We start from the raw sequence: 23,286 nt of genomic DNA, 5'->3' as shown, positions 1-23,286 counted from the left end.
CTTTAAATCACTTTCCAATCAACAAAGTCTCAAAATTGTTGGTGTCTCTTTGGAAAAATACACCTATTCCTTTCTTACTAAAATAAGGCTTTAATTCAATTTAAAACATCTTTTCTTTGTAAATCAGGATTCCCAGTTCTGTTCTCAATCAAATCCAAAGCAAGAAATCAACTGGAGGCTGAATATGATATGAGACTATCTCTTTCAGAAACTATACCAAGAATCAAGCTGTTGGCTGACAGGAAACAGAACTGGGGGATTTACTAACTGATTTGACAAACAATAACTTTATGATTCTTTCAAAAGTTTTCTTTAGGAAAAATCAATTAATCTCTTATTTCTATATGCATATAAATGGTAAACTCTAGAACTTATTTCCTTTCCTGTTGAAAGGATGTAATGGGAATGTTTACAAGGGGACTGAAAAGGATTGGGAGTCTCTTGTCTTCATATATGCCAATTTCAGGAATCCATCACATCCTAATTTCAAATATCTCCTTACCTCCTTCCAAAATAAGGAAGAGACTCTATTAACATAGAGGGCAAATGTACTCAAGCCTGGCCCTTAACTCTCAGTGATACCCTCGTCCATTAGGCATAAGCTCTATAAAATCTGAACAACGCAAAGAGAGGATGAGAGTGATATGCTTAGCTGTGTCTTTCTCCATCCCAAAGTCTACATTCTCTGAAACCAGCCTGCTCACAAATGGTGAACTCTTGGGAATTACCTAAGCCCTTTGAGAAATATTGTCCTTTCAAAAAACAAAAACAAAAATACCCACCCCTGATTGTCTCTCTGATGGAGAAAAACAATTGAGATAGTACAACACAGATGAAAGGACTGGCACTGGCCCACCAAACTGGAATAGGAAAACATCCCCAAAATGAAGCAGCCTTCTTCGCTAATTGAAATGGAAAGAGGCAGGGAGTACGTTGGCACTGAACAAACTAAGGAAAAGTAGAGCTAGTTCCAGAACAAAATTCACTCCCCAACTCTTTCTGGTAAACACACTAAACTCTAAGTATCGTATTGCAGACCCCAAGTCTTTGTCCCTTCTTTAAGTGGGAGATGAGCTTCCATAGGCCAGTGATTCATTCTATCAGCAAGAACAAAAGGTTGTTCAGAAAGGATGATCCAAACCCACCTCAATCCTTGTGCCTCAGGTGGCCAACACAGGAAGAGAAAAGGAAGGGTCCTATCAGAAGACATGCATTTCTCAGTAGGAAAACAGAAGCGGAGTGTATGCTGGGAATAGAACATGGGATCAGGGGAAGATGCTTAGGAATGTCACACAATATTCTGCCTTTCTGCCTGCTCCAGTCCATCCTTTGGGGGAGGTGGGGAGAAGAATCATAGAATAGTAGCTTTAAATCTGAATGAGATTTTAGAGGTCTAGTCCAATACCTTCATTTAAGCAGAGAAGGAAACCAAGACCTATGGAAATTAAGTAATTTGCTCAGAAATAAAACAGTGGGAATACAAAATAAAAACATCTGTAATTTAGCCATATCACTTCTTACACGAATGTCTTTCAACCAGTTTGTACATTGTGCTCTAACTAAAAATTTGGGATATCTTACCAAGCTAAAAAAAAAACAACAAAAAGTGATTTGCTTAATGTTTGAACTCAGATCCTTATTTGGAAATTATGAAAACTCAAATCCCCTTCTACACCTAGTGGGTTTGTTCCTTTCTGTCAGAAGTTCTTATACATGTCTTTTTTCCTGTCTTTTAAAAAATATATTTAAATGTTCATGTTCCTTGATGACTAAGTTCACAATAAAAAAGATAATTTTTAAGAGGATCTTAAATCATATGCTGAGAATTTTTCTCTGTTAATCTAGCCAACTCTGTTTTCTGTATGTAGCCTGCTCAGGACTTTTTCAGAGACTGTTTATATTTTAAGGAGGTGCTATTCTCTTACATTTATAAGGCTTCCCTACTGCTTATCCTTAGGCAACCCATATAAGGGGGAAGCCCTACAGGAGGGCATCAGTAATATATTTATTATGTAAATATACTTAGACTCTATCATCTATTCCAACCACTTAGCAGTTCCACCTCCTGAGCTGGTTTGGCCAAGCCTGGCCTTGCCCAGCCCTGGAAAAGGTGAAGCATTCCCAAAGAGGCCACCTGCTTTGGCTAACAGATGCCACTGTTTTGACCTCAGAAAGACAGCTCCAGCAGGGAGCTGCCCTGGCTTCAGGGCTCAGGCCAGTGGGTGGGAGGAGAATGTGGGCCATTGGGTAAGATCAGTTACAAAATCCATTGTCTCCTGTAGCAAAGGCAACTAAGAAGAATTTAAAACAGCTTGTCCTGGATCTCCCAGGCCTCTCTGGATGCAGATGGTGTGTCAACAGGTTTCAGAGCTGGTCTTGTCATGGCTGCTGGAGACCTGAGAGAGCCTTATTGGAATGCAATTACTTTAAGTGCTTGCTGTTAGGATGAAAAGACAGGAATGCAATTATGGAGGGAGCATGGGGTCTGCTTTCATTGATTAGCCTGTCTTGTCTGATTACATTCCAGGCCTAAGGGATTTTCAGGCCCTCAGGTCTGCCTTACTTTGTGGAATCCTCTGGCCTCACATTTGAGAAGAGGGTCACCTCTGTTCCTAAAGACTCCCCAAAGGGAAAAGAAAGAGTGGAGACCTCTTTCGAAGTCCCTTCGGTTTTCAGCGTCCAAGAATCTTGGCTTAAAAATCAGAAATTAAATGTCATTTCCACATGTGAATCCTCTGAGCTAAGTGGTTTTTAAAAGGGAGACATCTTTTCCCCCTCCTGTTGTCCCTTGGGTCTAGAGTGGGGTCCCCTTCCCCTAAGCCTCTGAACCGACTGCCTCCCTCCCTTAGGGTAACAGGGAACATGACACGCCTGCCCTTTATCTCTGGATCTAAAGTTAGAAAAGAATTTCGTTCAGGAGTTAATCTCTTAACACCAATGCCAATCCAGGGAAGCCTATGGACCTCTTCTCAAATGATTATTCCAAATGCACAAAATACATAGGATTACAAAGGAAACCAATTAGATTGAATAGAGTTATCAGGTTAAGAACCAGTTCTCTCACTATACTAAAATGAAAACTGAGGCCCAGGAAGCTTACATGATTTGCCTGAGGTCCTACACTGGCAAGGCCAGCTTTCAAACTCAGTTTCTCTGACTGCAAATCAAACAATTTTTGTCTGCTTGTCATATCTAAAAGTTCAGATAATATCAGAAAAGTGTCTACACAGTAGTTCTCCACTGGGAATTCACACACATACACTTCCACCCCAACCCTAGAGATCTTGCCCAGGGCTCAGGCAGATTCTATCAGTTTCGTGGATATTAATGGTGATCAAGGAAATGGACTTTTATTTTTAAAAAGAAATATGTAATATGTAATAAATGTAGTTATAATTATTTTATTGTTATATATTTATGTGTTTTATGTTAGTTAAATTATATTTATAATTTTAATTATAATATAAATTAAATTGTATATAAATATTAATTAAATAAAAATGTTTAAAATAAATGTTCATTAAACAAGTAGACATTAAATGTAAAATATTAAATATAATTTATATTTGTTATATATTTATATAAAAATAATAACTCCTGAACTATACCAATACCAAATCTAGCAAAGCTGAACTCTGTCACTAGTTAGACTAATCTATCTGTTTTGAGTCTCTAGTAAAGCGGGCCTGTGGTTTTGCAGGGATTCCCATCACAGAATGATCAGTTTGCCTGTGGGAAAATTAGTTAGCCTGTAGTCACAGGATCAACAAAGAAAGAATGCTTACACTTTTTAACTGTGGCCCTGGGCCTGCCATTCCTAGGTCAGAAGCATTGACCCTCTTCAAGCATAGGTATCAATTAGGGGACAGGGAGAGTCAACAGACCCTCTTTCTTCTCCCCATATTTGGTGTCTCTCTTCCCCCCTCCCACTTCCACCTGTCCCCTCCAGGTCTCCCTCCTTGGCTTTTTTCAGATCTCCTGGAACCCCATCTCTCCTTTCACAGTACCCCAATAGCCTGTCCCAGTTCCCTTCTTTCCCCTCCCATTTGACCTGGGTTTACACCAAGACAGGTCCTCTCATCCCTTCAAGCTCTCCTTGCCTTTGGGGCCAACAACAGACAGAATCCTGTCTCTACCAAAGAATTCCTTGAGGCAGGGGCAGCTGGAAGGTTTTCTTCAGATCCTTCAAAAGGTATCTGTTCATTCATTTATTCATTCCATAAATCATTTATCATGCATTGCTTATTCATTTGTGGAGAAATCATTTGTAAAGTCATTCATTATTCATTAATTCATCTTTATCATTCAAGCATTAAGCATTCACTCCAATTTCAGTCATCATTAACTGACAAATTCATTCATTCAAACCTTCATTCATTCATACAACTTTCATTCTTCAGTATTTAGCATTGATTCATTCAGTATTGTCATCATTCAATCACTCATTCATTCACTGGGCATTCATTTACCATCCATGTGTTTGTCTAATCTTCCCTTTGTTTTCCTCAACTATTGCTTCCATCTGGAACCCCAGAGCCCAGTCTTCTTGCCTTAGAAGTAAATCTGAAGTTGGGATTGCTCTTCCCCAAATATCTGAGGCCAGGTAGGTCCTTTGGACCCTTTTGAACTTTCTATAAGGAATCCCACAATCAACAATCAGGAGTAGGCTCCTGAAGCAGGCTGAGGAATGGCCACTCTGGGGATTCCTACAAAAAAAGCCTTTTTTTTTTTCTCCTGGGGTTGCTGGGAGACCAGGATGGAAGGAAGGGCTTCCTTCCATCCTAGGAGCCAGGAGAGAGGGGGAGGTACAACTCAGGAGGGGGTAGTAATGCTAGAGCAGATGGACTGTATCCCAGCTTGGGAGTTCCTAAGGGTAGGAGGTTGCAGTCCAGGCTTTGAGGCTTGGGAAACCCTGAGGGAACTATCTGGGAGGCCCAGAGAGAAGCTTTGAGGCTATGGTTTGGGGAAGCCCTTCTCATTTAACACTTAGATTCTCAGAAGAGGAGCCATCTGTCCTCAGTGGCCCCCAGCCTTTCCTTACCCAAGGTAGGCAACATAGTGTATACATAATGTGCATTAGCAGGAGGGGAGATGCCAGCTTCATGCCGCTCTGGGCCTGGCTAGCGCTCTGGATGTCATTAGCTGATTTGTTCTGCTCTGCAGAATGTACTTTTCATATTTACGTAAAAAAAACAGCTTTCGATCCGTGTGCCCTTTCTTCTGTGAGCTGTAGCACATGGCTTGCTTATTATGAATTAATCCTCTAAAGAGCATGTTCATTATTCTAATTTAATTGTGCTTCGTTTCAGAAAATAACTGAACCCAGTGTGGAATAAACTCCAATGCCGATCGGTTTTCAAGAAGTTAACCTAAGACAAAATACTGCTAGAGGGCAGCAATTTGGATTCATTAAAGAGAACCCGTGTAAATAATAAAAACAAAACTAAAATGCAGAATTAAATTAAGGGATAGGAAATTAAATTTGTGAATCTAATCTGAAATTGAGGCCTTCGATGTACAGACTTATACTGGTTTGGCTCTTTCCTCAGAGTTTAAGCTGAGGATTTGCGGAAGCTCCAGCATCCAGGGAAATGACTGTGCCTGGCAGAGGGGACACCCACTGCTCCTGCTGTCTCCTCAGGTGCCCCAGAGTGAGAAGGCGCCCATTGTGCAGGGGCCACTGAGGAGGTCTGGCAGCCCACCTGATGGCCTGGTGGAGAGGGCTGCCCCTCTCTAGGGTTACCCTCCGATGATTCAAAATGAGGCATCCTGACCACATCTGGATGGCTCCTGCCCTAGCCCAGTGTCTGGGTGAGAGAGAAAAGCCTTGCAGCTGTGGTTCTGCCGCCAACCCAAGGGTGCACAGGAAATGAAGCAGATGGAGGGCGGTAGGACTGATCTGCTGAGAGGAAGCAGTCCTGTAGAGCGCTGGACCAAACCAGGACCCACCTTGTATCCATGTGTCTAGAGTTCGAGCATTTAGTCTCAATACCCATCCACTCTCAGCCTCCAAATGGCTTCTGGGCATTCACAGGCTTCAGTAGCCTGTGTGTAAGGGCCTGGAGCCAACATAGATGAATGTGACCTCTTTCTCTGGACAGAGGAATGACCCCTCACAGTGACCCTTGAACTCAGATCTCAATTTCTCTCACCACTTCTTTGGAAGTTCAGCTCTGGATAGTGGACTGGTGAGTCTGTGAAATTAGGTTGGTTTCAAGCATCCCCTAGGTCAGTCCTCAAGTGAGGATAAGGTCAACGGTCAAAAAAGGAGAAGGAGATTAGGGAGAAGTGTAGGAGTCCAGGCATATACTAATCTTGATAATAATACCATAAGAGTTAGCTTTTTGAGCACCCCTAAAATATTTTCAAGATTAGTATATGCCTGGACTCCTACAAGAAGAAAGAAGATTCATAAATGAACTCAACTTGAAGAGTTTGAGAAAGATAGCAAAAAGGGGAATGGGGAACGAAAATGGTAGAAAGCAAGTTCTGAGTATGAAGTGAATCATGGTTGGCTTGGATCTGAAGTCTGTCTGTCTGTTTCTCTCTCCTCTCTTACACCACCTCTCCCTTTCCATCTCTCTCTGTGTGTCTCTATCTCTCTCTTTTCTCTCCCTCTGCATCTTTCATGGTCCTCAATTTCTCTTTTCTTTCTTTCAATCTCTCTCTCTTTTCCATTCCTCCCCTTCCCTCTTCTCCTCATTCCTCCCTTTCTCTATACCTCTTATAATTTCTCTTAATATAATCACAGAGTCTGGAAGAAAACACAGGGCCCATTTAGTCCAGGGGTTCTCTTCCTGGAAGCCATGAATAGATTTCAGAGAGTGTAAACCTGAATGGGAAAAAATAGCATCTTTATTTTCATTAACCTCTAACAGAAATTTAGCATTTCCTTCAATTATGAATGTGGGCAACAAATACTATTCTGAGAAAGTCTCTGTAGGGTTTGGCAGACTTCTACTAAAGGAGTCCATGATACAGACAAGGTTAAGAACTCTTGGTTTTACCCAACCCATATGTAAAATTAATATCCTCTAGTGGTCATTTTGCCCAAAGACTTCAGTTGTTAGTGTTTCATTGTATAAAGTTTGACAACCCCTGCAATTTCTACCTGTTATCGCCCATTTGAAATAGCCTTCAAATATTTAAAGTATATAACATTTGAGTTTATAACACATGTGACATTCTCTCCTCTAGCTAAAAATCCCCCCATTCCTTCAAGTTATCTTCCTGTGATGCAACCTTAAGACCTTTTACCATCCTGGCTGTCTTCTTTTGATAGTTTATCAATATGTCTCCTTAAATGTGGTATCCAGAATTGAATATACTTTAGATCTGACTATGACAGTATACAGAGGGACTATGATTTCCCTAATACTGGGCACTTTGGATCTCTCTAATTCTGTCTGAATCTATTCCTTCAGGTCTCTCCAATCCACTCATCAACTATTTCACTAGTCACTGTCCCACCCCAAATAGTCTCAAGATGTAGACTTGTACCTGTCCCCTAACAATTGAGTGAAGAATATTACTAATTATGAATCTCAAACTGAAAGGAATAGCCAAAGTCTTCTAGTCCAACTCCTCCATATTACCGAAGCCCAAGTGCCCAAGGTTACACAGGTAGTAAATAGAAGGGGGTTTTTTTTTTGCCCCTATACTATGCTATTTTCATTCAACAGACTATTTCACCACATGAAACCAAATATCCAAATATTCAACAATGAATCACTGAAAGACAGTTTCCCTTTCCCTCTTAGAGTTGAGTACTGAAATGACAAAGTCACACTTTCTTCACTTCATTTGCCCCTTGGAAGCTTGACCCAAGGGTAAGATTGAAGAAAATATCCAAATGATTTAGACCTCAATGCTGTTGGTTATTTGATTAATTAAAAGCTAACTACATCTGAAATATTCAACTAACTGAAGCAAAAATGTTTTGTTTTGGTTTTCTGCTTGAATTCTCTGGATAATTTAGCCAATTCCCATTGCTCTTGGCTGTCCACCTAACAGGGCCTGGATCTTTAACCCATTCTTGAGCCTGGCTAGAATTTAAAACACCAAGCCAAAGCAAAACCCAGCTCCCCCAGAGCAGTCCCCAAGTCCCAGATCAAATAAACTGAGCAAGCTGGCTAGAGGGTATTGATTAGAAAGGGCACCTCAGATAGATTAGCAACTCTGAAATTCATCTTACAGTAGAGTGGTATGGTAGGCTCTGACACCCTAGAAGGGCCCTTGGGGACCATCTTCTCCAACTCTTACCTGAGCAGAAATTGACATGCCTGACATGTTCAAAGCAGATCATAATGTTTTTCCCTAAATTCACCCTTTTTACTCACTTTCCCATTTCTGTTGAGGGTACTACTATCACTCCAGTTAGTCAAGTTGGTTACCTGGTACATCTCCTGGACTTTTCATTCTTCCTGACACTCTAATTGCCATTCTGTTGTCAAATCTCATCCATTCTACCTCCTCCTTTCTGGCATACATCCCATTCCCTCTATTCACATAATCTCTGCCTTAGGTCAGGACTCTATTAACTCTCTCCCTCATCATAGGATCATAGAACTAGAGCTAGAAAGGACCTAGTTCATCCCTTTTTTATGAGAAAACAGAGGCTTAATATTTAATGACTTGCTCAGCCCATTGCAACAGCTTCCTAACTGTTCTCTCTGCCTTCATCTCTTCTTTCTCCAATCTATTCTCCACAGAGCTGCCATTTTGACATTCCTAATATGAAAGTCTGACCAAGACACCTTCCTGCTGAAGAAATTTCAGTGGTCTCCTCTTTTTTGCTTCTAGGATAAAATACAAAGTCCTTTATTTGGCACTTTAAGCTTTTCATATTCTGGCTCCAACCTGTCTAGACTAACTGCACATTATTCCTCCCTCATGCACTATATGTTCCAGTCAAATTTGTCTATTTACTCTATTTCACATACAACATTCCATTTCCCACCTTCATGCCTTTGCCCAGCTTGAAATGCTCTGCTTCCTCACCTCTGCTGCTTGGAATCCTTAGCTTCATTTAAGATTCACTTCAAGTGCCACCTCCTATAGCCCACCTTTCTTGGCCACATGGCTATCAACATGGATCACAAGCATCTTATTAAATATCTATTACTCTTTTCCAGGCCAGGAGAGGCAACAGTAGGTATACCTCAGAGTCAAGAAGATCCAAGTTCAAGTCCCACCTCTAACTCCCCCTGGCTGTTGCATCCCAAGCAGATAAGTCATTTGACATCCTGGCACCTCAGGTAAAATTTTAAGACCATAATTTGCAGAACAGTTGCTGATCTACATTAGTAAAGGGAGTTTTGGCGCTGGGAGTTCCCTCCAGCAATGAACCTACCTACTGGGTTCAAAAGAGAGAATGTATCCAACACTGTGCTGGATGTTGGAGCTACAAAGACAAAAGTGAAGTCGTTCCTGCTTTCAGGGAGCTTACATTATATGGGGTAAACAACACATACACATAGAAGTATATATGAAATATACACAAGTAATTGGATGGCAGTGGAATTAGTGGCAAATTCAAGACTCAAACCAAGATCTTCCAGCTCTAAAGTCAGTGTTCATGTCAAGCCCCAAATGGAAAGCCTAGCATCCAAGGAAGCCTGACAGGGGCCACAACCTCCGAAGGGGAGCTTTACTGCCCTGCATTCGTTATCCCTAGCCCTAGCTTTGAGTTTTCACAGTAGAGGACAGAAGACTTACCTCTATCACAGAAGAGTTCCCAGCCAAGCATCCAAACTCCATATTCAGTAAAAGTATTTTTCTCAAGCATTTAGTCCCCTCCTAGGCCAACTCATAGATACCCCAGATCCTCAAACTCACTAATCTACATTGATAATGACCCCTCCCCAACTCCCCTGTACCTCTACCCTTCCCCACCCCCACAGCACCCCCCAACCCCCACCCCCACCATTGTGAAGGAGATGGAGGAATTATTGGCCCTGTAGTGATCCTTGAGTCAGGCCCACTAACTATAACAAATACTTTACATATATAGCCCACTTGATAGTTACCAAAGCACTTTCATAAACATCTCATTTGATTCTCATAATATAGCATGATTTGTAATGATGTCTTTCCTTTTTTAATTGTTCATTGGGAAAGAGGGGAAGAATGTGTGTGTGTATGTGTGTGTGTGTGTGGATACAAATGCTTATTAAAATAAATAACTATTTTTAAAAAGAAAAAATGAAGGGACAAAAAACCAGTATAAGACTGAAGCATTCTTGGTGTTTTTACATCCCTCCTGTTTTCACAGTAAATGCTAGCAGCCAAATGGAGTTAGCTTACATTTTGCAACTCTGCCTTAGCATGGCGTGGTTCCCTAGGCAAGACATTTGTCTCACTGCTTCCTGTGTTCCATAAAGGCACAGTAGGCTCTGACTCTGACTTCCAGGGCAGAAAGAAAGGGCCATGCCAGATTTAAAATTCTCCTTTAAATTCCAGACATCATTTTTTTAATACACATCTGCAGTGGGCATATGGGCTGTGCTGTGATAGCTGAAAACAGAAAAGATTTTCAATTGTATCTCTGTTTATTGGATTTGACCTACGAGCCAAAAGGCGAAGGAAGAGTGGAAAATTAAAGGTGATTTGCTATTAGCTCTCTATTCATATTAGAAAAAGTAAATGTTCTTGCGGTTTTCCTTACAGAGGTGTCTTTATTCATTTGACATGCCTTTAATAACTAATTCTAGTTGTCTGGTTGCCAAGACAGATTTCCTACAGGCAGACTTGAAAGTGCCTCAGTACTTTTTGCATGCCCGGCTTCAAATGATCCCAGAACAGCAAACATTCAACTTCCCTCCAGACCGCTGAAGTGTGGGAATAACATAAAAGGATGAAAATAATGGGAAAAGTAAAGAAAAGAATTCCGCATACACCATGTGTGAGCTGGATGAGGGAAGCTCTCCCAACGTGGTTGTGGCTGTGTCTACAGAGACAGGGCACAAAGAGATTTGAAAATAATATGATGAATATGCTCAGTGGAAACAACCATACTAAACCACTGAATCCCAGACCCTAAGAGCTGGGAAGGACCTCAGAGGCCATCTGACCCAAACCAAAAGATATATTTAAAAATAATAATAATAAATTTAAACTGCGTTGAAGTCAGGATGATCCAGGTTGATCATTACCAAACTTTAGTGTTCCATCTGTGTAGACAAGGAAGGAATACATCAAAAACAAAAAATTACCCTGAATGGTACCACAGGGGCATAACCAAGAAAGGTGAGTCATATATCTTCCCTTGCTAAGACTTCCCTAGGGGAATGAGTTTTTTTCCTGTACTTTGTCTCTGCCTCCTCCTGTCCCTGGAAGAGAGATCCTAGCTGGGAGGAGTAAAGAGAATAGAAATTCAACACTAGAAGGCTCTAGGTGATACCCACATTGAGAGAAACTCACAAAAATGCACCCTACAAGTTATCACTAAGAATCTTGATCCAACAGGAGACATGATAAGTCCTTTCCAAGAAAGGAGAAAGAACAAATTCCAATTCTAAGTCTCTAACTAGTGTACACAGCTTCAATGCCCTGCATAACAGCTTAACCTCCCAACCAGTGTGGATATTTTCCTGTTTCTCCCAAGACCTGGAAAAGTCTTTGGTTATTCATAACTCTGGATCACAGCAGAAACTTTAGGGAGTAACTGGTAGTAAAAAGATTGTATGACCAACGGAAACACTATACAATCAAACCATACCTCCTCCATCAGACCAGATTCCCACAGCAAAAACCATGTTTCCTCCTTTTCCTGTATTCCCCCCCACCCCCCAAGCACCCAACCCAGGTCTCTGTATAGGGTCCCACTGAGTCGATCATGTCATTATGTTGAAGAATGAGGTGTTGCCCAGGAGATCAGGCTGAGCTAGCAGTGTTTCTGGGGCGGGAGTTTCGTGGCCCTGAGCCACAGAACAGGGTTTAAACTCAGTTGTCACAATAACTTGAAGCCCATTAAGTTTATTTATGTTCAAAAGCAGACCCACTAGAGAAGGACCATCATAGTCATAAATATCAGGGCTGCCACTCTCCAGACACAACCCACCCAGTCTCCCTCCCTCTGCCTAGCTCCATATGCCCCAGGAGGGAGCAGAGGCTCTCTTTGCACTCACCAGAAAAGAATATTGACTCCAACCAATGCCCACACCCAGTGTGATCAACACCATTTGTCCTCCATTGGTAAACACACATTTTACACATATGTGCAATATTTGCAAAGATAGAGACTTCATGTAAGGGAAAACTTCTTAGGATTATCCCAAAGAAGAATGGGCTACCATGAAAGGTATTGGGTTCTCTCTCAGTAGAGGTCTTCAAGCAAGAACTGCATGACTGCTTGTCTTGGATTCTGTTCACATACAGTGTTGGACTTCCATCTTTAAGGTTTTGTGATCCTGTGATTATGAATGAGCATGTCTGCAGAAGATAGTTATAGTTTCTCAAACTCCTACATGCCCTGTATGAAGAAGGTCCTCTCTGGAAATTGTCTTCTGAGGAAAAGGCTGAAATCAAGAACAAAAGGGAATTTCTGAACATGTCAGAAAGAAAGTGTTTCTGGACAGCTCTGGTCTCCACCTAGAAGCTATGAAATCCAACTTAAACCTGAACAGAGGTCTCCATTTGGGAGGAAAAAAAATATTGCAAATATGAGGACATATATGTGTAAAGAGACTATTCTACTAGAGCATTATGGAAGCTTCCTGGCCTGCATGTAGCATAAAGCACCTTGTATAACCAAATCTCTAAGCATCATATATACCCTCGGTCTTACCCTGAGATGTTTCCTAAATATCGTAGTTTGAAAAGTTGATGAAGACAGAGTTTATTCCTCCTGACCTTACCCTGCTTCCAATGTGTGTAATGCAATAATGACCATGTAAAGTGAAATCGCCTAGATTAATTAATTAATTAATTAATGATTAATTGTCTCACACACTTGCACAAATCCATGAGTCCATGACAGTCCTTCTCTTCTCCTCAACCTCAGCTCCTGCCTGGTATGGGATTATCAGCCTCAGCTGAATCTAAAAGAGAAAATCATTCCCTATCAATTATTTGGTTCACTCTTCCATGCATGAGATATTCCATTCATTATTGCATGAGATTTTTGGAGAACTAGAATTAGAGAATTTTTATCTATCCCTCTTTCCAAATCTAACTCTACTTTTTCCCTATGCTTTCCTTCAGAAAAAAAAAATAAAAGGAAGAAGAATGAGTTCACATGTCTCTAACAAGTCATGGTTTACAAAACATTTTCCTCACAACAACTCTATGAGGTCAGCTGTCTAAAACAGCATGGAGTAATGGAAAGTGCTCTGGATTCAACATCAGAGTTCCTGGCTTCGCATCTATGCCTTCTTATTCCCTATATGACCTCAGACAAGTCATTTCAACTTTCCTCAAAAAGTGAAGGAGTCAGTCCAGAAGAATTATTAAGTGTCCACTACATATTGGACATTACACTATGTGCAGGGGGTAGGACTAGAGGGTCTCTGAGGCCCTTTCCAGTTCTCAATCTGTAATCCCTTTATCTTCACTCTCAGAGATGAAGTGTCCCAAGACTGGATAGCTAATATGGAGTTGGGCCAGGACTTTGGACACCAATTCAGAAGAGGGTAAGATTGAGGGAATTGCAGCTTCTTTAGCTAAGAGCTGGAGAGATCTTAGTGACAATCAAGACCAAAGTCCTCATTTTACAAAGTAAACCAAAGCCTAGAGCAGTCATCAAGCTCCCAGAAATTTATAAAGTGTTTTAAGCCAGATTAAAATATAATTGAGAAGTGATTTACAAAATCAGTTAAAAATAAAATATGACATAGAAGTTAGTTTGTAGTTTTCTAAGTCATTATATAGTCTAGAGAGATTTGTGTCTTTGAGTTTGACATCACTGGACTAAAGAGTTAAATGATTTGCCTAATGTCACAAAGGTGGAATATGGCTGAGATTTGAACCCAGATTCTCTAATTCCAAAGCCTATTGTATCACCCTTCTTTGGCTTGGCGTCTTCTTAACTGTCTGAGGAGGAATGGGTAAATTCCTATCTAGAAGTATGGCTGAGCTGATTTTTCTTACTTGATAGAGGAAAGAGCAAGGCATAGTTTAGCACTCTCCTGACTTGAAGGATCTTTGCTGACTGGGTAGTGGAAAAGACTCTAGACTTGGAATCGGGAGATTTGGGTTCAGTTTCTGACTCAACCATTTGCTTTGACTGGTCCCGGAGTGTGGGGCTCTGAGTCCATTTCTCTATCAGCAAAACAAGGTCATTATGCCTACAAACTCCCTATCAAAGGATTCTTGTGAGCATCCAGTCAGATAATGCATGTATAGTACTTAATAGGCTGTAAAATACTCCACAATCGTGATATATTATCTAATTGCTTTTGTGAGCTAAGTACATAGCTAGTTGGGGGATGAGGAAAGACATAAAGCAAGCAGGGAATTTTAACATGATCCTCATTGCAATTCTTTCCTATCTTGTTGAACAGGTAGTTCTTGTCAAGGGAGAGTGTACACAGTGCTGATAAATTTATAAAGTATTTGACCTTTAATCAGTTCTAATATTTTCAATCCACAGAGCCTTCTTAAATGCCTACAGCCCTGGCCCCTACACCTCCATTCATCACAATTACTGCTCCAACTGTCGGAGGCAGGGCATGAAGCGCCATTTGCTGACGTCCAATATTTTATCACTAATAAAGAGAAACATTCCAAGTATTTTCACAGTTCTGATACTTTCCAGCACTGGGCCCAGGAGGAATGAGAAAGTTGTGATTTATGCTATCTGCTGGCAATTGTTAATTAGCCGTTCTGGGCTTGGGACCTTGGGGACTAAGGTTTTTCCTAGCCTGGAGCTCAGACCAAGGTCTGCTGAGACTTAGAATGTTGTGGAAGTTTGCCTTGAGGGTTTCATCTGGGCACACCATAGGCATTTAATAAATGTTGGGTGAGTGATAGCTGGTGCAAAGCATGAAAAAGGGGGTATTTTTCTTCCCTATAGAATTTGAAGTGTATTTCTGGAATTTGGTGACATGGTAAACAAATGTACTATGTTTATTAGGAATCTGATTACTGCCATTTTCAAGGTTCTAGTTGTCTTTCACCCTCAACCTCCTTCCTTTCCTTCCTTCCTGATAGACTTTTTTTCATTGCATTACTGCTCCACTCCCCAACAAGTTAACATATAGACAACCACCCTTCTTTATGGGCTGATCCTTTCTCTCCTCTTCCCAGTTCTAGGTCTTATAAAGGTCAGAAGTGTTCAGCTGTGGCATTCAGTTGACCCAGAGGCTATGTCTATACATCACCCAAAGATCTGAATGAAAAGGAAAACATTCAGTCATCCACGTGTTTTCATTCATTCAACATATATCTATTAAATGCCTAATAATAACAATACCTCTTGTTTATATATGACTACAGTCTTCAGAGGACTTGAACATCTATCATCTCACTCACTCCTCAAAACAATCCTCTGAGGTGGGCAGGAGAGAGATTTTTATCTCATTTTACAGGTGAGGCAACGGAGCAGAGAAGCAGATCGTATGACTAGTAGGAATTAATCAACTTCTGACTTTCCACTTTTGTGCCAATTGCTTTCTCGCCCTGGAGGTGCCTCCACCTCTGTCCATTAGTGAGTTTCTGTCTTGGATCAGCACTTGAGGAAATGCCCGGGCCACCCTTGGTCAAGTCTCTCCAAGCTCCTTCCTTGATTCTACAGACTTTACCTGGACACCTCTCCATTCTAACTTACTCTTATGGTTTGTCTTCTTCCTTAGAATAAAAGCTCCTTGGGGGCACCCTGCCTGATATATAGTTGGTCCTGAATAAAAGCTTTTGCTAGCTGTCCTTCTAGCTCTCTTTGCTAGCTATCTTTCTGTCTGTCTATAACCAGGGATCATTTCTTCAGATTGCTCTATCTGATCTGCTATGGGCTTCTAATGACTAGGCTAGGGAAAAGAGTATAAAAATTAACCTCAAATGACCAGGGTTCAAGTCCTAGCTTTGCTGCTATTTGTGTGACAATGAACAAATCACTTAAATTCTTTGGGCCTTGGTTTCTTCATCCATACAATGGGTATTTTATTTTTTCTGCCTATCTGTTGGAGCATAAGAATATGGATAGATATAGACATGGACATAGGTATAGAGAGAGCATATATATTTCTAGTATTTCTAGATAGAAATGAGTAAGTACAAATGGATAATATATAATGTACATATGTGTGTGCTATACATACATACATATATAAACTACATATATACATACAGAGGTAGAGAGAGAAATACATACACATTTTAAGTATGGTGTCTTAGCTATTTGTCATGAAGATCAAATTTTCTGTCTATGTATGTATGTATATAAATGTATGTATGCCCAGACATATATACACACAAAAGCATATATATTTGAAGCCATTTTTAAAACTGCAAAACACTATTAAAAGAGAATACAGTAGTGACAGGAGCAGCTGTAGCAGGGCCCTGTGTGTATCCCCTGGCCCTAGACAGCAGATATTCAAGGATATTATTCACAGCCACAGGCTCCAGGAAACCATGTAAAACTGTCCCAGATGCCCCTGTGGCCTTGGCACAGCAGATCCTATCAGGGCTTTGTCATTCTATTCTTCACTACAGGGGTATGAGAAGAGGGGAGAGCCAATGCCAAGAAAGTCCTGCATTATGCAACCCAAGAAGGTCTATGAGGAAAGATTAAGTAGGTTCCTTAGTTTAAGAGAAAGTAGCTGAGAGGCGATTTAATAACTCTCTCCAGGTCAGCAGGTAGGAGAGGGACTATTTTAAGGATGGGTTCATTAAAGGAAAAAAACTCTAAAAATTAGAGCTAATATCACATGGCAGGAGCAGCCTCCTGACTCTCCCTTACTGGGAGCCTTTGAGCAAGAGCAAACTTTGCTCCAGTTGGCTAAGTTGGCCTCCAAGGTCCCTCCTAACTCAGATTTGGTGTTTCTATTATGGAAAGAAATAGAAAGGGGGTTTCCTATTAAAAATCAATGGGAACATAGAAATTGACTAGCACTTCCAGTCCCATAACAGTTAACTTTGGGTCTGAGTTTAAATCTATTTTCCAGTTGATCAGACTTTCTTTAAGGGAGCATGATGCCCTATACAACCTTCCTTGTGAGTTGATAGCATTAACATTCTCTGGATTTCTGCAGATCCACATGGTTTCTTTGAACTCCTAACAGGCTCTGACTAGCACAAATCTTGCCACACAAATGTCTACATGGAGATCAGAGCCGTCCCTCTCCATCCCACCCACCCCACCTCCCCCCGCAGAACAACCTAGTCTTTGCCTCTCAACACAAGGGACAATTCACACAAACAGGGAAAATGGAATTCACACAGTCATTATAAGGCTATAAAGGTATATTTAGGGAAGGGAGGCCTGAGAATAAATATGTGCTCTTTGAGGGAAAAAAGAAGACGAGGAATGAGAAAACCTGAAAGGGAAAGGGTGGTCTCTCTCTAGCAGGTAGGAGCAATCCAAGTTAGAAAAGTCATTGATTTTGAATCCCTGAATGCCCCTCCAACTCCAGGCTGACCCCCTGCCCTAGCCTAAGTGTGTAATATTTAACTTTGCCCACTCTCCTCTCTGGTAGAATGTGAATTCTTTGAGGGCGAAAGTTTGAGGTGGTTGTCATTATTGTTGGGTTTTTGTATCCCCAACCTATTCTACACACAGCAGATGATTAATAAATGTCCATAAGTTCATTCCTACACTTATCCTTCCCCCTCAGGGGACCCAATTGCAATCCCTTTTCTTCCCTACTTCTTTCCCAACTCTACTCACTTTTACTTGTATCTCTGTAGTCCAGTTACTCCAAGGCTGTTTTCACATCTATATAATGAGATGATCGACCTGGATGATATCTAAGACAGGAAGTGCTAGTCAATTCCTATATTATCATTGAATTTCATTAGGAAAACCCCTTTCCATTTCTTTCCATAATCGAAACACCAAATCTTTCCATCTATGATCTTGTGATTCAGGGACACAGTCCCAACACAGCGGGCATTGTATTTGGTGAGGAAGATGGACAAGGAGAAGTACTGGACTCCACTCCCAGCTCTATCTTCTCTCCCTTCATTACTATTTGTTGATGACATTCTTTCTTTGTTCCTCAGTCTCTCCATCTGTGAAATGGAGCCTGACCAAGGCTCAGACTCCCAAGTTTCCCTAGGAAGGAGGCTGAGTTATGGGGGAGGACAGTGCTTCCCTCAGAGCTGATTAGAATGATGAATTGGACTAGCACGTATAGATATAACTCTGGTTGTGGACAGACAACAAAAACTCCACGGTACCAAGCACAAAGTGGCACCAGTTTACTCTGTCTGCTGCTGCCTCTGCTAACAGGAAACTCTGGAGTGGTGCCATCCCTCAAGGTTCGGACACAGAAAACTAAAACACTAGGTATTTCTGCGCCCTCCCACCAGCACATACGTGTGCATGTGAGCACGTGTGCATGTGCACACACACACACACCCCTCACTTTTAGCTTCATGGGTAAGGTTTACATACACATTCTCTATCCCTGGTTTCCTATGGTGGCTTTTACAGGTCTTGCTAATTTATTACCCGCGGTTACACTTTTAATGGAAATCATGAAGAAATGGTAAAGGAAACATGAGCTAATTTTTTTCCAGTGACACATTTCACTGCTATTTAAATAGCCGTTTTGCCAAACCAAACACAGAGCTCACAGCCAGTGGTGACACATGAAGGGGATCACTGTGGCCGCTCCGCCTGCTGCTGCCTTGGATCCAGAGAAGGCGGGACTCTCCCTGCTCTCCCCAGCCCTGCTGCCGCCTTGGGGTTATAGGCGTGGGGAGTGATGGGCCAGAGTGACCACAGCACCCACTCTCTTGAGGGCTCTGGCCCGAAAGTCCTGACCACTTTCTGCCGTGCCTCTCTTCCGCCTGCGATTGTCCTCGTAGCGTTGGGGCGCCAAAGAAGCTCCCACCTCTGGCCAGCTGATGCTGGGAAAGGAGTTGGGTGGGAATCAGACTGGGGACCCCAGAAGTGCCTGGCCTCCCCAGGGGGCTCCCGAGCTTTCCCTGACAGACGATTTGTTCAGTCCCCTGACTCGGAACATTATCGAGTTGTTTCAAACCAGAGATAGATTTGAAGGAAACCTTGGCGGGATTTGTTTCCAGAATTGCCGAATTAGCCTGCCTGCACAGGGCACCTTTGTTGGGCAAACTTCACATTTCTGCCTTTCCGGCTAGGAAAGATTGGCTTCCAGTAGTTCCTTCTGCCCTAGCCACGGACTCAGTGATGTCACAAAGGCTTTATTAATTTTAAAAGAGACTAATTCAGAGAAGCGACTGGGAGGATGGGGGTGGGGAGTGAAGAACAACCAGGGAGAAGCTCTATCAGGGGAGAACTATTTCCATGACATCTTTCCAAAACTTTTAGAATTAAAATATGAATCATGAAAACAAGGCATACAGTAAAGAGAAAGCAGTAATGATTTGACCCCTCAGAGACTTCAGACAATTTCCTTGAATCCTCAAGTCCATCAAGGACTGAATCTCCTAGAAGCAAAGCAAAATCTCCTGCCCACCCAAAGTAGTCCTGTTTGGGCCTCATCATTCTCATAGTAGAGTGGGTGTCCTGGAACCTACGTAGGGTGGGGGAGCAGGAGGAAAGTGTGTGGAGAAACAGAAGGGATGGTCTATGGTTCCATAAAAGAATGACCCTAGGACAGTAGAACTGGGAGCTTCTCAGCAGATTTCTTCTATCTTGACACTCCTTGACTTAGATCCTTCTATGCCTCTGTTTCTCTCCATGTGAGACAGGCAAGTACCCACCCCACAATCCCCCTCCCACCCTGGCCTGAGAGGAGAAAAGAGGCTGCTACAGAAATTGGTCTCCAGTCCTCCTGGCAGAGCTGCAGAAACAGCGCTACCTCCACTGCTTTCCAGGGAGCCCACATAAGTGGAGCTCGAGAGACAAGTTAACTGTTGTCTTCCTTTTGCCAAAAAGTATATTAAATTCACTGACCACATTTTTCCAAAACCCCAATGCAGAGGGACATTCTCAGATCAGATGCAAAACGCACTGGCTGGGCTCTGGCATGCCGGGCACCGCACATGTTTCATCTCATGTTATTAATATTTAAACCAAAGCAGCTGTTCTCTGCTTCTCCCTGCCGCCACCCCCAGTCTCTCTCAATCTCTCTTTTTTCTTTCTTTCTTTCTTTCTTTCTTTCTCTCCCTCCTTTTCTTTCTTCCTCTCCCTCTCTCTCTCACACACACATTCATAGAAACACACACAGAGAACTCCTTCAGGGACTCTTCAATATTCCATTCAGATATCCATGTAGAAGACTATTCCTATGTCCTCTGCATGGCCCCATTGGCCTTTGCTCCTTAACCTTTCTCAGACTGGTGACTAGTTAGAAATGAATGAATCACTATATCACAATTCATGCCAGGCTAGTAGATTTAATAACTAGTCTGTTAGATGCAATATTCTGGCTGTCACCCAAGGGCTGGGCATAATAGCATTCTTTATTGGTCAAAAACAACTGGCTGTACCAATATCAGTCAAGAGTTTTCAATGATATTTTGACACTGTTTAAAATCATCATCATATACATATTAATAGTCACACATTTCAAAAAACAACATTCCTAGGTCTGAGTCAAAGATGTCCTGAGTTTCCTCTGCCTCTGCCTTGCCATGGTACCCACAACATGGTCCTGACAACATGGTATGAAATGTTGGACTTGAAGTCAAAAAAACCTGGGTTCAAATCCCACTTGCAAGACTTACTAGTTATGTGACCATGGAAAAGTCACAATCACTCTAAACCTCAGGCTTAAATACAAAATGGAAATGATAAGTTATTTATCTTCCTCAGACAGTTGTTAAAAGATCCAATGAAATAATGTATGTAAAATGGTTCAATGTTACATGTTAGCTATTTTTTCATTTATATCACTACAAGAGTCCTTAGGTAGTAAATTTAGTCATTCCTTGCCCTACATCTGAGCATCCTGAGAATAAGGGGACTGAATGCCACAGAAACTCTGGGACAACAGGCTGTGAATAGTCTGGTTTTTTTTTAATCCTTATCTTTTGTCTAAGAATCAATACTAAATATTAGTCCCAAGGCAGAAAAATAGTAAAGGCAAGGCAATTGGGATTAAGTGACTTGAGAAAGGTCACATAGCTAGGAAGTGTCTGAGGTCAGATTTGAAATCTCTAGGCCTGGCTTTCTATCCACTGAGTCACATAGGTGCCCCTGTGAGTAGTATTGTTGAGAAACAGCAGCATATTCACTCTGTTGTCTGGGGGACTCACAAGTGAAATGAGAAAGGACATAGTTAGAGTTGCCACCTGGTAACTTAAGACCTTAAGACCAAGGGAGGGAGAAAGGAAAGGACTAGGCAAAGTTTCAATAAGCAGGAAAAGTTAATTAAAAAAAAGGAATAGTAATTGTAATCTGTTATACTATTATGTATCATAGCAACAGTTGTATATATTTGGTGAACATATGTAAGTTTAACTTTACTATAAGCTTTGTTTAATGACAATGGTAAACACCCTCCTCGTTCCCAAAATTTCACTTTAATTTGCATACATCATTCTAAAGTGCTTCCTCAATTACACCACCAAGTTGGCTAAAGTCTGGGTCATCTGGCATGTAGTTCGTTCAGAGCCACCAGGGCATGATATGTAAATGGTTCACTATGTAGATTGGTGGGATGGATGTGGGAGAGGTTAAATATAAAGTCCCTATAAAGGATGCTATTAACATAACATCTAGCTGACCTTGGAAGCCCCAAACACCTATTAAAGAAGTTCTTAATTTTCCCTTTGATTCATAGGCCCCATTTCTCCAGTTCTACCCTTTCCCCATGGGTTTCTTATTAGGAGGTTCAGATGGGGTTGGGGAAAGGTTCTTATTCTGAATGTAGCAATTTCTTATAGGCATCTTATCATAATGAATAGGGTTAGATTTGGAGCCAGAAAACATGAAGTCAACTACTACATTGTGAGATTACTAGCAGTGTGATGGCTGGGGAAGTCAATTGTGAAGATTGGATTTAGCCATCTCTTGACTGTAACAATGAAGATACTTAGTTCTTCCTTTACTGTAAAGATAAAATTGTAATCTCCTGATTGTAACAATGAAGGTACTTAGCTCTTCCTTTATAGTGAAGCTAGAATTGTAATCCACAATCTATTTTTAGATTTTAATCTACAAAAAGGTGATAACAGTATTTTAAGTACATCTACACATTTTAACCACAAAAAGGTGTTAAGTAACTACAAAAGGTGAACTTACCAAAAAAAAAAAGGTGTTAAGTAACCCAAAAAGATATAATCTAACCAAAGAAGGTGAGAACTAAAGAGTGGGCAGTCCTAGAGAAAAGCATCTACTGTGATTGGTAGATGTAAAATTTAGGGGAGGTGACACAAGAGAAAAAGATTCTTTAAAAAGAGGATGAAAGGCCAGAAGAGGAGAAATATTTCAATTCAAGTTTTGAGTTGGAGGCTCTGACTCAACGGAGAGACTGGAAGACAAACACCCAGACTTCTTTCCATTTAGACTGTCACTGTTGGTGAGTGAAAGGCTGACTTAGTGACTCTGCTTTTCTCTTCCCCTGGCTGGGGCTTAGAAATTCTAACTGATATCATAAGAAGTCAAAGTTTTCTCTCTCTCTCTCTCTCATTCCTTAATATCTTCCTTCTATTGTAAATATTGTAAATAAACTACCATAAATTCAATTTACTTTAGTAACTCATTTTGGGATTTAGAAATTAAATCCCTAGCAACCACCTATATAAATATATTCAGAGTTGAACCACAATTAATTTTGAAATATTATTTGGTGACCACAAATAAATTTAACACAATCAACCTCTTTGTGCCTCAGTGTCCTCATATGAAAGATGACAGAGGAGAACTAAATATCCTCTGAAGGTGTCTTCCAGAACCTCCTGCTACCTTCTCTCTCCAATGACGAATAAATGTTGTATGCCAGAATGCAAAATCTCAAAAAGGAATCAAAGGAATGACTTGCCACTGAACTAATTTGTAGCCCAAGCCATCCAACCTACTAAAACAAGGCATAGCATAGACAAAACAGAATAGCCCCACCAAGGACTCCAACCTCCATAATACACAAAGGACACAAGACCCTTTTGCTAGGTCAGTGATAGCTGCTTTAATCCAAGGACAAGACCCAAAGAACCAACAAAACCAGGGATGAAGGAACAAATCCACAGACCCTTTGGTGC

At 41.2% G+C, this 23,286-nt stretch overlaps 1 protein-coding gene and 1 long non-coding RNA gene across 3 annotated transcripts in view; one reads left to right on the top strand and one right to left on the bottom strand.

The window, feature by feature from the left end:
- The window catches only part of LOC103096724 (E3 ubiquitin-protein ligase TRIM7-like), a 263,229-nt gene that overhangs the window by 131,249 nt on the left and 108,694 nt on the right, over positions 1 to 23,286 (bottom strand). The gene's annotated exons all lie outside the window — the stretch shown is intronic.
- LOC130458535 (uncharacterized) lies at positions 4,014 to 9,831 on the top strand. Its single transcript, XR_008917946.1, has 3 exons — positions 4,014 to 4,603; positions 5,310 to 6,188; positions 9,135 to 9,831. It is a non-coding gene; the product is annotated as an uncharacterized LOC130458535 (long non-coding RNA).

The sequence above is a fragment of the Monodelphis domestica genome, chromosome 1 (assembly GCF_027887165.1).
Source record: "Monodelphis domestica isolate mMonDom1 chromosome 1, mMonDom1.pri, whole genome shotgun sequence".
Classification (NCBI taxonomy): Eukaryota; Metazoa; Chordata; class Mammalia; order Didelphimorphia; family Didelphidae; genus Monodelphis; species Monodelphis domestica.
Note: the sequence above shows the minus strand (reverse complement) of the source record. Positions and strands in the feature narration are given on the sequence as shown.